Here is a 17,994-nt window from a genome sequence, read left to right as displayed (position 1 = left end):
GATGCCATGTGTTCAATATTCTCATTTTACAGATGGAGAAACTGAGGCCCAGTTAGACGGGATCGATTCAAGTGTGTATGGTAAGTTCATTGCAATCCAAGACTGTCCTCAGGGCTTGTAAACAGAAATATAGCTCCCTGACGATTCTCTGGGGAGGGGAGGATGGAGCAAAATCTACCCCCTCCCCCCCCCCCAGTTGGCCCCTGACACAGGGGACATACCATTTTCTTTATGGACTCACAGCCACTGTATGGGAAATTCTCCCACAGTCCAGAACATTTTGAGGCAGTCTGCAGTGGTGCCCTTTCCATTATGTTGCCTTTTTGTAGAAAAAGAACTTTTGTTGGACAAGAATTTCTTACTTCATAGAACTTCCTGAAGCAGCCAGCTAGCGTTCAAGCCTCATTATGTAAACCCAGCTGGCCAGATGGAGCCTCTGCTTCTTTACTCACAAACCACTCCTTTTGGTAAGAAAGGTACCAGCCCATGCACTGCTGAACTCATCCACAGGCCAGTCCGTACAGTGATCCCACTGAAGCATGGAGACGTAATTTGGGTAAACCTGAGGTTTTGACCTTAAAAATCGACCTTGATTGCTGCCTGGATCTGTAAACTGCTCCACAAAAAAATTGAAGAGCTTTTCTAATTATTAGAAGTGCTAATCCACAGTAAGAATTGTACTACTAATAAATGAACACAGATTAAAAATGGCTGGATGTTATTGAGCATTTGCTAGGAACCAGGCTGTGGTCCTAGGACTAACATGCAAGAACTTGTTTGTCCAGACAACAGTCCTATGAGGTAGATACTGTCATGATCCACACTTTACAGCGAGGGAAATTCTAGACCAGCAGAGATGACGAGCGCACATTTATAGAGCATGTGTCGGGTGCTGGCGTGGTGCTCAGTGCCAGGCTTACATGAACTTATCCTTGCAGGAATCTCTTGAGGCAGGAACTATCATTATCCTCAGACAAGGAAGGGGATGCCCAGGGAGCTTACATAGATCACCCAGGGTCCCACTGATTGTATGTGGTGGATCTAGGCCTTGAACCCAGTACTCAGCAAGCCCCTCTGTCCTAGGGTTGCATCAGGCCCTCTGGAGGTGGCTGGGATGCAGATCCCAGTCTCACCCACCCAGCAGTGCTTCTGTGTTGCGAGTTTGGGACCTGAAGGAATTGGCTGCCTCCAGAATGCCACAGTTAACCAATACTATGAGAGGACAAACGGCCATGCAACAAGGCCATGGACACTAGAGGAACTCAAGCCACATGTGAAAAGAGAGCCCCAACAGCACATTGGATTTAAATCTGCTATCCAAGGGCCTATTTCTTCCAAGCTCCCAATGTCTGGGCATCAGCACCTCTGACCCAGGTGCTTTTGGGTTTGCGGGGTGGGTGGAGCATCTGGTGACAAGACAGCAGACACGTGTCCCTAGTGGGAGAGCGCCTAGACCTAGTACATTGGTTCCCAACTTTAGTCATTTAAATACCACTTTCCTGACCCTTTGTTGTACTATAGCTGAAGACAATACGTAGTCTCATACAGTAGTTTTAAAAAAATTAAATGGGCTCCCTTTTCTATTTAAATAAGTATAAGAAGAAAAATGGTCATGTTTAACCGTGCAGCTCAGGGTTACTTAAGACTGTGTGGGTGTTCCACTGTAATCATCTCAAGGACCCTTTTAAACTCTGAATTTTAGGAAACCCTCCTACTGCAACAGAAATCTGGTGAATTTTTAAATAAACTTTATTTTTCATAGACTTTATTTTTTTTTAGAACAGTCTTAGATTTACAGAAAACTTGAGCAGATAGTACAGCACGTTCCAGGATAAACTTCCTTCCCACAAACATACAGCTTCTTCTATCATTAACATATTATATTAGAACAGTACACTTGTCACCAATTGAACCCACACTAATACAGTGTTATTAACTAAATATCTCTACATCATTCTATTAACTAAAGTCTGTGCTTTATTCAGATTTTCTTGGTTTTTATCTCATGTCTTTCTCCTGTTGCAGGGTCTTATCCAGACGGTACATTCCATTAGTTGTCAGATCTCCTTAGGCACCTTTTGGCTGTATGTTTCCATACTCCCCTTATTTTTGATAAAGACTGTGATGGTTTTGAGGAGTATGGGTCAGATATATTGTGGGTTGCCCCTCTCCTTTTTTTTTTTTTAAGGATCAGTCCGGGGAAATGGGCTTTAGGAGGAAGACCATGGAGGTAAAATACCACCCTCACCAGAGCATGTCAAACAGTACCTATGATCAGATGAGGGTGACTTCTCACCATTGATGGCGACTGTGATCACCTGGCTGAGGTCACATTTGTTGGGCTTCCCCGCTGTAGTTACTCTTTACCCTCCTCTTTGAGACAGACTTTCAAAGTGCAGATGTATATAGATGATTAGATCTCTGTCTCAGAATATGCTGCTGACAGTGCCGAGGACACACTGGCTAGAGATGAAAACAGTTCTAAAAGCCTTTTGAACCAAGACTGTTGAATCTTACACAGCATCTATAGATGCTACACAGCAGCAGCACTGTTTGGACCATTTTTTCCTTCTATTTGAAAATATCTTTGCCCCCTCTAGCCTCACCTCCCCTGTTGGATTACTTAGGCATCAATGGCAAAAAGGATCAATGTGGGTAGAGAAGACCCTTTCCCAAGCTCACGGCAAAGCCAGCACTTATATAGTTTAAAAACAAATGTTGTCTGTGCCGACCCGTGTGACTCCACACGGAGAGGACTCAGGAGAAAATTTTCGCATAAATTCAAGGTAAAACCTCTCTGTCTGCATAACTGCAACTCACTGGATAAAGACAGTGTGGCTGTTTGAATTCAAGAAGAGAAATATGAATGTTTATTTGAATAAGGGTATCTGTTAGGATTTATTTTTCTTTTGCAAGTATCTTGCCCCACTCCCCCAAAAAAAAGTAAGAAAAGGAACACAAGATAACTTGAGCAAAAATAAATATATACACATACACATACATGTATATGGCATAATGCAACAAACAGTTTAGAGGTAGCGGGTTTCAGATGTGGCTTGTCCTAGGGGCTCGAATAACTTCTTACTCTCTGCTTGGTTTTGCTTTCTTGGTGTTCATCCATTCTGGAGCCCTTTCAAGGTGGCAAGTGAGACCCTAGACCCTAAATCCCTCTGCTGGGGGGATGAGTCATATGCTCTTCCTCACAGTAATGTAAATTTTCAAGTAAGAAAGGAGACAAACATCAAATGCACAGAGCAGTATGACACACAGTGAAATGACTTTAGAGGCTGGCTTATTTTTCCTTTGAGCCAGAGAGGAGCAACAGGGTGTGCGTTCAGTATTAGGCAAACAAACAACCAACAGCTCAGCCAAAATCTCAGTTGCCACTTGCAGGCAATCATAAAACTGTGAGGTTCACCCTCTAGTTCTGAATCTCCTTAGTAGAAATGGTATGTCTCTTCACTGCCTGACATGGGATATAGAAGAGAAAATGAGACAATAAATGAGAAAGTGCTTAGAAAAAATACTATAAAAGTCTACATAGTCCTAGAATGGTTTGTTTCGATGTTAGGACCTGTGTTCCAAGAAAGTCTTCCCCCTTAGTGGCTTAGCTGGAAGGTAGTTGGGTGACCAGACTGAGCAATAGATTTGAGAACAGCCCCTACAAGGGACTCTTGCTACATGCCACAGCACGGATGAGTGTCACATAATATTAGGGAGAAGCAGACCCAAGTGAACATACTGTGTGATTTCACGCGTACAGAGCTCAGAAACAGACAAAATTAACCTATGGGGTTAGGAGTCAAGTTAACTGGCTAACTTTGGGGGGTTAGTAACTGGTAAGGCACAAAGAATATTTCTGGGATGCTGGTAACATTCTGATGCTCTAACCTGGAAGTTAGTCAACATGGGTATGTTCAATTTATGAAAATTCATCAAGCAATAAGATTTGTGTGCTTTTCTGTCTGTATTTGTATCTTATTTTGAAAGTTTATCCTAAAAATGTTTAATGCCATGAAGCGCGAATCCAGTTTCAAATTACAGAGGTGAGAAAGCCAAAGCCTGTGGAATGAACTCAGGCTTCCCATCTTTCCCGTCTGGCCAGTGCTGTCTGCGTCTTAGAATGTTCTCACAGGGCAGCAGGGGCGGGCTTGGGGGCTGGGAGCTTGGTGAAGGGTTAGTCATAATTCCACTTCTCCATGGTCCTCATTTCTCTCCGAGCGGCCATGCCTGGCCAGTCACACCCTGGGTGCTACCTGCCTGACCCCTGGATGCATTTGAGCTTGCCGCCTCTGAGAATGTTAAAATCCTGACTCCACTGCATCCCAAGAAGTGACCCTGGGCTACTTTCTGAACCTTTCCATGTTTTCTATCCTAAGATTATAATACATTCCCAGAAGGTTTTTTTTTTCTTTTTTTTCTTTTTTTTTTTTTTAACAAGGATCGAATGGGCACTTAACACAACACTGGTCACATAATAGATTTTGAACAAATGGAAATGATAACTCTTAGAAGTAGTAATATTGTCATAAATAATAAAAAGATTTAATGAAATAAAATTAATAGTCCCTCGTTGACTCCCAGCCATTCTCTCACAAGAATTGCTGCTAAGCTTGTCCTTGCTCAGATCTCATTTGCCACGTCAGGGTTTTCCTCGACCATGTTTAATAACCAGTTCCCAGATCTGGATATTGGGGGCTGTAAATTTTCCTGGTGACTGTTGCCAATGACAGGGAAGGAAAGACTTGTGTAATTACCACTTGTACTTCCACAAAACACATGAACTCAAGTCAAGAGCAAGGGTTTTGGACAATAAAACACTGAGTTTTTTTAAATCCAGAAAAGATCTGCCCAACTTATATGATAAGAAGTGTGTGTCTGTTTAGAAAAACAGAACAAGGGCTAATTGCAGTGTAGCAAAGCACCACTGGAAGGGACCGTTTCCCTTTCCCTCCCAAATGCTGCACACATCTGGAAGAAGAATTAAGGCATTAGGATGAGTCGTGGGTTGCTTGGAAATCAGTACCTTTGCCTCTGGTCAAAATCCATGGCCGTGGTTTTCAGGGCTCCATCGGTAATGCAGCGCCTTTCCCAGTTCATTTTATAGCGTGGTTGTTTGCAAATGATGCTATAATGTTCAACAGCTTTCAAACAAGTTAGCTTAATGGGATCCATGGAAATATCCCAAGACAGCAACATACTAGGATTTTTGGAAATAGTGAAACACCATAACTCCACTTGAAAATGCTTAAGACAGTCCTTTGCAAGATGTTGGACTTGGCTCCCCAAAACTAGTTAAAGATGCTTTCATTTCTGAGTATCATGTTTTCAGTTCATGAGAAAGCGGGTAGACGTGAGTTTCAGGGAGAAGATTGCTTTGCCATTGCATTCCCCCAAAGTGTTTTATTTCTGGAAAGAAAATGAGTAAGCTTACTTTTTTCCCCCTGCAGTGTCGGTACAAGATAGCAAGTAGGCTTAGGTCGAGCTTGTGCTTCTGAAAGGAGCTGTCCACATCAGCACAGGACCGACGGGGTTGTGAAAGGTTGAGCAAGTTGCACAGAGCTGGAATTTCCTAGGATGACCAGTCCCATATCTCCTGGACTTCCAGAAATTACATTGTAGAAGCAGAATTTCTCTAAGAGGCTCATCTGGCTGGCCAAAGAAATTGAAATTCAGCAAATCCAAAAGTGACCGCTGTGAATTCTTAACCAACAAGCTCAGAGCATGGCACATAGTCATTTCTTAAAAATGTAGCTGCCCTCCTCCCGAGTTGACACAGACCCTTATTTTCCTTCTGACAACAGTTGTATTGATATCTTATGTTGCCCCAAACCAGTGAAAATTGATAACAGCATAGCTGATTTTAAATTACATTTGAGGGAGGTGGGCGGGGGGATGGGGTGACTGGGTGACGGGCACTGAGGGTAGCACTTGACGGGATGAGCACTGGGTGTTATGCTATATGTTGGCAAATTGAACTCCAATAAAAAATATACAAAAAAATAAAGAAAAATAAAAAAATAAATTACATTTGGAGGGGCAGAGCCTTTTGGAAAATTGGACAAGAGGCATCACTCGCAGCACTTTCTCCAGTGGACCCATTTTCTATGCATCTGCCTTTGCAAGTGTCAGCTCTCTGCAGAGATTCTTTCTGGCTTCCCTGAAAGTCTTCTCTTTTCCCAACTTATGACTTTGGTTCATGTAACTTTCCCTGTTGTCAAAGGTACATAGCTGAAAAGAGTAAGCGGTATTTAACTGAAGAGTGACAGCTCAAAGGTGAGCGATTGGATTCCAGATTTTGTATAATTCTGAGACAGTTTATGCTCATCGTTCTTCAGTCTAAACATCACAGTAAAATTGTAGATGCCCCTAAACCTTTTTATGGGCTACAGAGTATCTCTAAAGTAAAAGAAAACACAAAAAGTACTTCTTTATAGAACAATTCTCCCTTTATGCTCCAAAAGCTGTGTAGGTATGATTAAATGTAACAGAGCTCGGTAAAATGGATCCCACATTTGGAGCAGGGTGCTATATTTGCCTTCAGCCAATATTTTGGAAAAATCTGATGTCAGTTTAGAGGCTGATATTAAACCAATCCCTACAAATTCAGTGGAAGGCAGCTTCAGAAATCTCACGAAAAAAACCAGTCATTTTGTGCAAGGGCATCTAAGTGGGTATCAGCACGTGGTGGTAAACTAGCCAATCAGTTTGCGTATTTGAGTGGAGTTTCAGAAGATAATTGCTTCATTTCCAGGTCGGTCTAGCTCACCACTTAACCTTGGACTAATTGCTTAATCTCTCTTGGCTTCAGGTTTTCTATCTTGAAAGCAAGAATAGTAATAACTTGCAGCTACCTATCTCATCCGGGTATTGAGTGGATTAATGGGGTCATGTTTGTAAGGTCCTGGAAAATTCTCCAGAGAGAAAGTTCTACCACTTTTTTGTTTCTGGCTGGTAGCATTTTAGAGCTATGGATGGGAAGGACCGCATTGAGTGGGGTCATGACTGCAGATGGTTCTCTGCCGCCTTCTAACTAAAGAATGGAGACCTTTCGAAAGCACAGCCTTTCATTACTATAAAATCTCTGATTTTCTTTTGTTCATGCAACAATCTGGAACTCCTGCGGAAAACCAGATTCTCCCCTCTATCTAAACAGTCCATGGAACTCTGAGGAAGGCACTGTGATCTCATGGGCCACGGGAAACTACTCAGAATATTTCTGCTCCAGTCAATACCTAGATTGACTTCGGGGGTGGGAAGGACTTGGGCTGAGTCCTATCTCTGCCAGTTCTTGGCTTGGGGACCCTGAGCAAATCTCTTGGCCCTCCTGTCCTCCTGGGCTGTTGGGAGCACCACCTGTAGATGTCTGACACGTGGTCGGCTCTCAGGAAAAATTACCTACATTAAGTGTCACAGTACCTGCGTGTACTCTCTAGTCCCACAAAGAATGGCGATGAGAACTAGTCTTTCATTAGCCCAAACCAGAGCCGTGGCTAGCCATTAACAATACCCTCATTTTGCAAGCACTGTAGATTTGGGAAAATGGCAATTTGAAAGGAAACAACTCTGCGTCAGAGATTTATCCAAATCCCCATCGTATATTTTGCTACTGATCTAGCCCAACCCCCTGACTTCCCAGGGGTGACATGAAGAGTAGCTCTGAATAACAGGCATTTACTGAAAACAAGCTACATGCCAGGCATTGTGCTAACACTGTGCATAGCCTTTCTCACGTAATAGTCACAAGGTAGGGACCGTCAATAATCCTTTTTACAGAGGGGGGACCGTGAGGTCTAGTGAGGTGAAGTTATCCAGCACCACATGGTTATTAAACAGAGAAGCCAGATTGCAGTCTTCGCTCTGGCTCCAGAGTCCTGTTCTAACCCAGTTCTGTCCAATGGAAAACAATGTGAGCCATGGATGTAATTTTAAATTTGCAAAAAGCCATATATTTTTTTAAAAAGGGAGAAAAAAGGCTGGAGAAATTAATTTCAATAGCATGTCTTTAATCCAAAATATTTGAGAATACCATCATTCCAACGCAGTCAATATAGAGATTATTTTTTAAGGATTTATTTATTTATTTTTGAGAGAGAGAGACATAGAGAGACAGAGACAGAGAGAGAGAAAGCGAGCTCATACAGCGGTGCGGGGGGGGAGGGAGAAGGAGAGAAAGAATATCAAGCAGACCCCACATGGAACATGGAGCCAGACCTCGATCCCACCACCCTGAGATCATGACCTGAGCCAAACCAAGAGCAGGACACTTAACCGAGTCACCCAAATGCCCTATATAGAGATTATTAATAAGAAACTTACCACCTTTTTCTGTTTTCGTACTAAGGCTTTGAAAGTCAGTTTATATTTTGCACTTACAGCCTGTCTTAATTTGGACTAGCCACCTTTCAAGCACTCAACAGCCACTGTCACTCATGATCACTGTACTGGACAGCGTAGCTCTAACCATTGCACCATCATGCCGGAGTCTTTGAAGTTGTATCAACCAGGGTTTCCCAACTGTATTTACTGAGGATGCAAATCATAGATTTTCCAGAGGTAATAAAAAGGGAGAGATTTAGAAGTGTAGTGGGATTTCAGCACATTATTCTTTATATTCTCTGTTTATCAAACAATTCACTCTCAAAGAATAGCTCTTTTCTAGAACAACTTGCTATCTGAGCTTTATCTTTGTCATCTATAATATGTGTACTTATATAAGCTGGTTCAAAGAAAAAACTGTTAACTGACTGGATGAATGAATGAATGAATGAATGAGTGAATCCAGTGCCATAAAACAGGATGGGCTCTTGTGCAGGGAAATGTGTAGGCAAGATCTTCATCTAATTTTGGCCCACCTCTGTAGCCCTGCCTGTGGAACGGTGCCAGGTATCAAGAGGCTTGCAAGAAGCATTTTTTTTGGTGGAATATATTGATGAATCCACATGGAGAAAGTAGGTATTTAAAATTGTATTCCTAACGGACATAGGGAATCTAAAATCCTTTCTCTGTCCCATGTATTTGGATTTTAAGATCCCAAATCAAACCCCAATGGATATAGCCTATTTAAACCAGTTCATTTATTTATGTTTCCAAATGAAGTAGCATCAGAGAGACCGGAGGAATCAAGAGTCTACTTTAAAAGACAGTTGCTGACTTTCCACTGATTGTCCCAAGGATGTCAGAGCCAGATGTTCTACAGATGTAAGTACAGGTCACAGGCTGCATCATCCATGATTCAGCTGCAGAGTGTTCTGTCTCCAAGAGAACCCCTCACATACTCTCTTTCTGGCTTAGACCTCACTGGCTTATCCTCAAAGTGCTCTTGAGATTCCTGCCTGGCCCATCTATCAATTCACCTCCCACTCCAAGCCATCCATACATTAGTGGTGACTCCTCAGGGTTTTTCTGGGCTGACAAGATGCTCCGTCTCAAGGGGGCCTGAGGATGGTGTTAGGGCAAGTCCCCTTTAGATTCTGGAGGGCTGGTCCAAACCCAGCACGGAATGAACTGGGTTTTTGTTCTTTAACCGTAAAGCTGACTTTGCTTTCTTCACTTAAGCATGAATTTCCCTAAAACGACCGACCATTATTGTATTGGTAAGACTTTTTGAATTGCAAGTGATACTCTACTTAAACTGATTTCATGAAGGAAAGGTGAGGAGGGTTATATGGACCTCAGGCACAGCTGGATCCAAGGGCTCCCCGGGTCAGGCTAATGTCTTAGTCTTTCCTCCATGTCTGGGCTCTGCTTACTTCTTTGTTATCTTCATTTTCCACGATGCTTCCTGAGCCCTCACCCAGAAACTGCCTTTACGGCCAACCAGGGCAGCAACCTCCAGGGAAGGTCACTTCTCCTACTGCACAGTGGCCAAGACACAATCCTGAGACCGTCTCTCATTGGTCTAATCTGTGTCACATGACTCCTCTCCAATGGGCCATGGGGCCATGGTCGAGTCACAGGCCCATGCCTTGAATTAGACGGTGGACTCATCTGGCCTGGAAGGAGAGTAATGACGCATCCTTAAAGGAGACTCGGGTGTTCTTACTGGGAGGAATCGAAGCTGGACAGGCCAACGCTCTAAGCATCGAGACTAGGGGCCCTATCTCTGGACATAATCCTTGGTCTCTTCTCTTTGGTATGGAGTCGGCTTTGTTCTCCTTGCTCTGTCTCCCACATACCTTATTGTGTAGCACTAGTAAGTGTTATGCTCCTCATCATTATTGCAGGTGCCAGGGTATCCCGCTTTAGTGTGAGCCCCTGAGAGCAGGGACCATGGCTCATTCATTTCTGCATCTCCAACGCTTAGCGTAATTCCTGGCACACAGTAGGTAATTGGGGAAAGTTTGCCAAAAAAAAGGAAGAAAAAAATGAACCATCTAGGAATCAAATGGCCTGAGTGAAAACTCTCCATCATGAACAGTGACATTTGGAAGCAAGCTGAAGAATGCACCATTGTGAGACTGCTCCGGAAAAAAAAGCAATCTAATTTTGGCCTTGTGACCACTTCATCGGGTCCATGGCAACATGCAGTGATTACAATTTTGATGTGAATATGGGTGTTTGATCCTGTAGACAAAGAGCAGAGGGCAGATATAATCCTTTCTCGCTGCTCTTCTGGGAGAATTGACTCAGCACATTTTGCCTCATTTCCGTCTTCATCCCTCTCATTCTTCCCACCTCCCTCTCCTCTGCTTTCTTCCCTCTGTCTTGCCTCTTCTTTTCCCAGCTCTACCTTCTGCTTTTGCCCTGAGGAATTAGGGCTTGAGTTTCAGTCCTGGCTATGTATTGTGGGGCAAGTTGTTTCACCTATCCAAGCTTACTTTCCCTGTCTGTGACATTAAGATCATAACTAATGATCATAATAGCCCTTACTATTATCCAGGTCAAGTTTGATGGTAATTATTATTATTATAAAATGCACAGCACAGACTACAGCAAGTGCTTTAGGAGAGAAGCAGGGTGGCGGGGGCAGAGATTCCATTTCTGTGGGGTGGTCAAGATTGTGAAAAAGAGACTTTGGTTACAAATTCACTCAATTTCAAACCACCCTCCCACACAGAGGCCAATATGCCTCTGCTCTCCGAGCCTCCTATCCGATGACAGTATTTGGGGTCTTTGGCCATGATGTGGCTACAGAGCATTTGTCTCCTGATGATGACCCACTGGATCAGAATCAACCGCTCTCTCCAGCTGGATGCCCCCTCCCCCGGGACTTCTAGGGTAGCCAGCTGGCACAGGGAGGAATTCCTCATGTTGACCTCGGTTCTTAAGCCCTTTAAGCCCTGTTCCAAACACACTAAGAAGCCACAGGCCCAATGACATCACCCAAGTAGCAATAACATCCAGGATATGTTTACACATTTTGTGGGCTTCCATCTCACCCATTCACTTGAGCCTTTTTTCTAGAACCTATTAAGGTCTAGCACTTAAAGTGCTCAACAATTATCTGTTGCCTACACTGGACAAACCAATATGATCTGGCACATACAATACTAATTTGAGACATGAATCAATTATGATGTGCCATAAATGCTTACAAAATGAATGATGAATGATCCGCAGTAGAAAATCCACGGATATGTGTTGAATGAACAAACAACAGAGCGAATGAATGAATGAATGCACGCATGAATGAACACCCTATCGGTCATGCCATAGGCATGTGGTAAGCTGCTCTTCTATTTATTTTCTGTAGCTGTAATTTAGTCCTGAGAAACTGACTCTAAATTTATAATCTTTTATTTTCTGTTGTTGAATTTTGAAATAGATACTGCTATCAGTATGGATTGAATTCCGTTTTCAGCTAGCAAAAAGATATTTTCAAACATCCTTGAATTGAGCATGCAGAACCAGGGAGGGATGGTGCCTATGCCCCCACTAATCTCTGTTATGACATATCTGCATGACGGAGAGGATCACGCTCCTGGGCTGAGAAGAAGAGGATTGTCCACGAACAACATGTGAGTGGAGCCATCGTGTTCCTGTATATACTCAGTAGATATATGTACAGGCTGGAATAGGTAAATTTAATCCTTTGCCATTATTCATTTCACTTCCCTGAATTCTGTGGTATTTCCAAGGAGTGACTGCTTTTCTTCTGGGTTAAGTAGAAATCTTTGCTTAAGTCAAAACCACTTACTTTAAATACATTCAGTGACATTGGGATCTTTTGCCCTGAGAGTGTTTCTCATGTTTTTCAAAGTCAATGAATTGTCACTTGACCTTATGGACACTTATAGATCACTGAATTAAGGATTAAATTGAATACAGTAAAGAAGCTTTTATCTGAAATTCACTGATATATTGAGACCGATTTGGGAAGTCATAACAGTGTCACTTTATTAAACACTGAAGATTATAACGGCAAAGTATACAAAATTAAAAGGACTTGGGCTTTAATTCTGCTATTTAGAATTATTTGCGGTCTCTTTTAAGGAGGTCAAGAATATTTGCATAGAAGAAAAAATCATATCAGAGTAACTCCAGTTAAAATTCAATCAGATGTGAAAGTGCTGTAAGTCAGAACAGTCTTGAAAAGTTAAAAATGCCCTCAGCTTCCTAGATGGTTCATGCAGAGCTTGGCGTCAGGAAGACAAGTAACCGAACAATGATGAAACTCTGTTTTTTTTTTTTTAATTTAGATATTTTGCTATTACGTTTCTCTCCCTTAAAATTTTTCTCCATCATTGGTTTGATATTAGAATGTGTCACACAGCTGAACTTAACAGAGAGAAACGTTCATATCCTTTTTTTTCTTTAAGATTTTATTTATTTATTCATGAGAGAGAGAGGCAGAGACCTAGAGAGGGGAGAAGCAGAGGGAGAGCCCTATGTGGGACTAAATCCCAGGACCCAGGGATCACTCCCTGAGCCAAAGGCAGAATCTCAACCACTGAGCCACCCAGGCGTCCTGAGATGTTCATATTCTTACGTAGTTTTGAAATGCCAGGATGTATGTACTTTCTTCTTTGGGCAAAATCTGCTTTCACACTCATCCAAATGTGTCCTGGTGGTAGGCTTTCCAGGTTGTCGTGAAAGAGAGACTGTTCATTGCTTCTCATCTGGAAAGGATAGATCTGATCTATATTAGAATCTAGTTAGAACCAAATCTGCTCATTATCTAGATGCTGTCTAATGAGATTTTATTTGTCTGCCAGCCAGTTTCATGGCCTGCCCAAGTCCGAAGAGTTTGAAAAATAATTACAATTCTTTAGATTCCCCTCTTCCAGGGAAAGGAACTTAGTTGAAGAGTTTACAAACATGATTATATACCCAGGAGGTTGTTTGGGAACAAGAGTAATAATGAGAATACTAAATCAGATTTCCAAATCCCAACACACAGATTTAGGTACATGATATTGAAAATTGTGGACAATAAATAAGCAAAATAAGACAAAATGAAAATTCCAGCATTTTTTCCTGTCTCCCATGTGAGAAAATCAGCTTCTTTCATGTTAGTAAGTGGACTTGTGTCCCCCCAGAAATGGTTACTCTGTGTTCTAAACCCAGTATCTAGATGCCCAGTGGCCCACATTGAGCATGCATGGGATGGATAGCAAGATTGAGTATTCCAGTTGTATTTTATGAAAAAAAAAAAAAAAGCCAGTTGAGAGAAAACTTTCCAGAAGAAACAGTATGACAAGAGGGAGAGGAATAGGAGACTGTCTTTCTTCAGAGGAAAACTATTTCTCTTATCAGACTCTTTCCACTTAAAGTAAGCCTTATGTGGGAGAGGCCAGAGAAAAAAGTGTGGGCACATTTAGGAAAGCAGGGAGACACTTGTTAAAAAAAATAGTTTCCCTTTCTTTATAGGTAGATAAAATATGGTGGTTAAGCCCCTGCTATTTAGAGTCAGATTACCAGGGCTCAAGCTCTCGCTTAGTGGTTAAATGTCTAAAGGCATGATCATTCATTCATCTATCCATCCATTCATTCATTCATTTATTCTGAGCACTTTCTCTGTGCCAGTTACAAGAAGCTATAGGTTTGAACGACACAGGATCCCTGCTCTCCTGGAGTGGACATTCTCTTGAGGGGAAAACAGAAAATAAATAAATAAACATGCATGCAAATGAAATCAAATACTTTTATAGATCAGGATGAAAAAAGAAAATTATACAGAGGATCATCAGCAGGGGAGCAGGGCCTATGTTAGTTTAATATGTATACTGAGGTGGTGACTGAATGGGGGGAAGTACCCAGATGCGAGGAACAGCTTTTCAGGCAGAGGGAACAGCATAGGCAAAGGGTGTGTTCTGATGAGCCTGGCAGGTGGGTGAGGACTAGTTTCGACTATATCTGTAATCTAGGGAGTCCTTGAACGGCTTTAAGCAGGGGAATGATACAATCTGAGCTGTGCTAGTGAGAGAGAGAGACCTCAGGTCCTGATCCATGGTGTCAGGGATAACTCTGGAGGAGCACCAGACCCAACTCTTTTCAGAGAACAGGGAAATCACAGGACACCGCCCCACATGAGGTCAGAATGCAAGGTGGATTGCTGAGTATGGGCGCAGTGGTTCCTGATGGTGGTGGTGGAGTGAGGGCAGGGAGGTCACGGCTTGGTTGGAAGCCAATTAACAAGACAGCTCCGTCAAACTGGACTTCAGCCAGGCTGGTTGGTGGGTCGATTCTGCTGGTATTCCTGTTTGGGGCTTAGTGGAGTGAACTCAGAAGCTTTCGGGAAAGAATCTTTCCACTTAAAGTATGCTTCGTATGGAGAGGCTCAGGAGGAAAGTGTGGGCACACTCGGAGAACTAGGGAGACACCTTTTAAAAACTAGTTTTGTCTTTATCTCTAGGGAGATAAAGTATGGTCGTTAAGCCTCTGTTACTTAGAGTCAGATTACCAGGGTTCATACCCTGGGGTTTGGACACAAAAACAGCTTGAGTTTATAGAAATTGTGACCTCTTTGAACCCTTCCTCTTTTCCGTATCATGCAGATAATAATAGGATTTACCTCATGAAGTAGTAAGGACGAAACACATCAATGAATATTAAGAGTTCAAGCAGGCTGGCATCTAGCACATAGTAAGAGCTCCAACAATGTTACCAGCAATGATTACTATTACTCATTATTATGACAGGCGTTTATCAGCCTCATACTTATGAGCTGTATCACACAGACACTACAGATAATCGTATGACACAGTTCTCTTCTTTTCCTGGACCCCTGCCCCTACCCTCCTCAGGCAACTCATTTGTCTCCAGATTTAACCCAGGAATTCAGGGACCTAGTATTGAAATAGTCACAACAGCTATTGCCACGGCCAGAGGCTGGACCAAAAAGCCTTTGGAACATTACCCCAATTGTCAGAACACCTTAATATATTCCATTTTACAGGTGAGAAAATTGACCACGCAGTCAGCAAGAGGCAGAGCTGATATCAGATCTGATTTTTTGATCCTAATGCCCCTTAAAACTAAAAGAAGAAAGAAGAAAAGAAGAAGAAGAAGAAGAAGAAGAAGAAGAAGAAGAAGAAGAAGAAGAAGAAGAAGAAGAAATGAACAAATGAAAAGCATCTATTGAGACCCCCCAAAAGCATCATTGATGATAAAAATAAAGAGGGCTCTCAGTGAGGGAGCACAGCACTAGGAGAGCTTGAGTCAGTCCAGTGTCCAAACATGTCCTCGAACCTGAAGGGAGCCCCTGTTCACCCCACCCCACCCCCCTCCAGCCCGGTGGCTGGGGCATCACAATGTGATGTACTACGTTGACTGTGGCCATGTGGTGGTGAGGAAGCCCCCTGCCCCCTTCCGGCTCCTTTGTCCCGTTTAGTGCTCCATCTGTGGGCCCCTCGCAGGCAGCCTGGCTGGTCTTGACTCTGAGGTGAAGGAGTAAACATCTTGGGGTGCTTTATTAGTTTATTTCAGAAGATGGAGCCTGTTTGTCCCTGGGGCCCATCCCTCTTTTATGGCCTCCAGCCCTCCTTAACAAATTCTAGTGACTGGAGAGAAAACCGCTTTCTACGGTGGATCATTAAAACACCACCATAAACCCAGGGCCATAAAATATTATTTGCCAGGCATAAAAGGGGGGTAGATTTTCCCAGAATGACAACCCAGGCCCTCTTTCTCCCACTGGGAAAGGCGGCACAGGGATGCGATCGTTCATAAATTCCTTATCTTGCGCTCCGTTTTGTGAACTAACCCTGTTGGGAGAGCAGCCAAGAATATTGATTTATTTGTTCCACGGACTCAAAAGCATTTTTAATGAGTGGAGCGTCGTGATGCCTTGCCAGCGTGTCTGCAGATGACTCAATCTGAGTGCACACACCCAGATGCACACGGGTTGCAAGGGGAGTTCGACAGACTGGAGGTCTACGGAACAAGAACCTTTAGGTGAAACTGGGGGGGCATCGGTTTCCCTCCTTTCAATCTGCTCACCTCCTAGCCAGGTCCATCAATACCCTGAGAGGCTCTTACAACGGAGCCTGGTTTTCCAGAGAAGCACCCCTGGACTGAAGGCTTAAAGTGGATTTCTAGTTGGTTCCCTGTGACATCTTTCCCTGGAAATAATCCTTTCATCCATTCATGCATTCATCTGGTCATTGAACAAATATCTTGGAGCACCTACTAGGTGCCACGCGGTGCTCTGAGTGCTAAGTGTCCAAGCCGAGAAAGATACTGTTACGGAGCTTACTGCATCGGTGTGGGGTGAAATCTGAGCACACCCATTATTAGTATGTTCAGATAAAATTCACAATCCCATATCTGAAGTCTTCGGGGCCAGATCAGTCAGAGATTTCAGAACTTTTTGGAATGATGAAATGGGGGCATATAATTATTTAGTTTGCAAATGGCTCCGGTGACATCTGTAGAAGTACCCAGTAACTCAGTGCTGTTCATATTTCTTCAATGAAAAGTGTGACTCTTCACCGCAACGGGAATAAATCAAGACTATAAATGGTCTTGTCACATGAGGTCCGGTTCTGCCACTAAAGGAGTCTGAAAACTTCTGTTTTCAGAGCTGCTTTTTGAAGAGCGCATATGGAGTGCCTGGTAAGTGACCCACGCTGAGTACTCCATGACCCTCGCTGTCCATTCTTGCCACGTGCCTGATTTTCAAGGTCATCCATTTCCTTTTCACTGCACCCCTGCCACAGGTCATTATATTTCTCTGTCTTGTTTGTGTGTGTGTGTGTGTGTGTGTGTGTGTGTGTGTTTATATGTGTATTTAAGAGGATCTTGAGGCACTGAGAGGCTAAATGACTTGTCCGAGATCTGACAGCTAGAAAATAGCCCAGGAGGACTGGAACTTCAGAGTCCGCCCTCAACCACTACCTAACACCACCTTCCTCTAGAGGAAAGACAGCAAAGCAGGAAATAAGAACATTTGAGGCTGTGTCTACATAAGCAACAGCAACCAGGGAAAAGCAGGCAAAAATCCAGATAATCCCGAGTTTGGCAGATTTTAGAAAAAGGTGTGTGTTGGGTAGCCAGTGTTTCTGGACAGGCTATAGGGGTGGGAGCAAGTTAGCAGCCCTTCTCTTTTAGCAATAAGATCATCTCTGTGGGCTCAGGGACACTCAGGCGTGGAGCCGCTCCTGCACCCTTGGAGAGCTCCACTCTTGAACAAGACATGTCCTGCCACTTCCCAGGCCCTTCACGTGTGAGCCCCGCGGGCTGAACTGCTGCCCCTGGGCATCGCTGGGTTGCCCGCCCAGGAGACACGAGCGCTCCTCTGGCCAGGTGGATCTCAGAAGGCAGTTGCTGGTCAAAGCCAAAAAGCAAGAGAGGGAGCTGCAGAGGGGCCCACCAAGGGGCGGTTCTGCAGGCACAGACCCCCGCACACTTAGACCCTCCCCTCCAACTGGCAGATCTCAGACTAGATTGGAAAAGTGGAAAATGCCCACAGGTCATCATTAAGTGGTCAAGGCCTAAAGAATGTGAGGAGACATGGGACTCGCGAGATGAAGGGGAGATGTTTCAAGAGCAGCTTTGATGACCTTGGGCTCCCCTCCTTAAGGTTTCCTGCACCCCTGGCTACAGAAAGCA

The sequence above is a fragment of the Vulpes lagopus genome, chromosome 7 (assembly GCF_018345385.1).
Source record: "Vulpes lagopus strain Blue_001 chromosome 7, ASM1834538v1, whole genome shotgun sequence".
Taxonomy (NCBI): domain Eukaryota; kingdom Metazoa; phylum Chordata; class Mammalia; order Carnivora; family Canidae; genus Vulpes; species Vulpes lagopus.
This window is presented reverse-complemented; position numbering follows the sequence as displayed.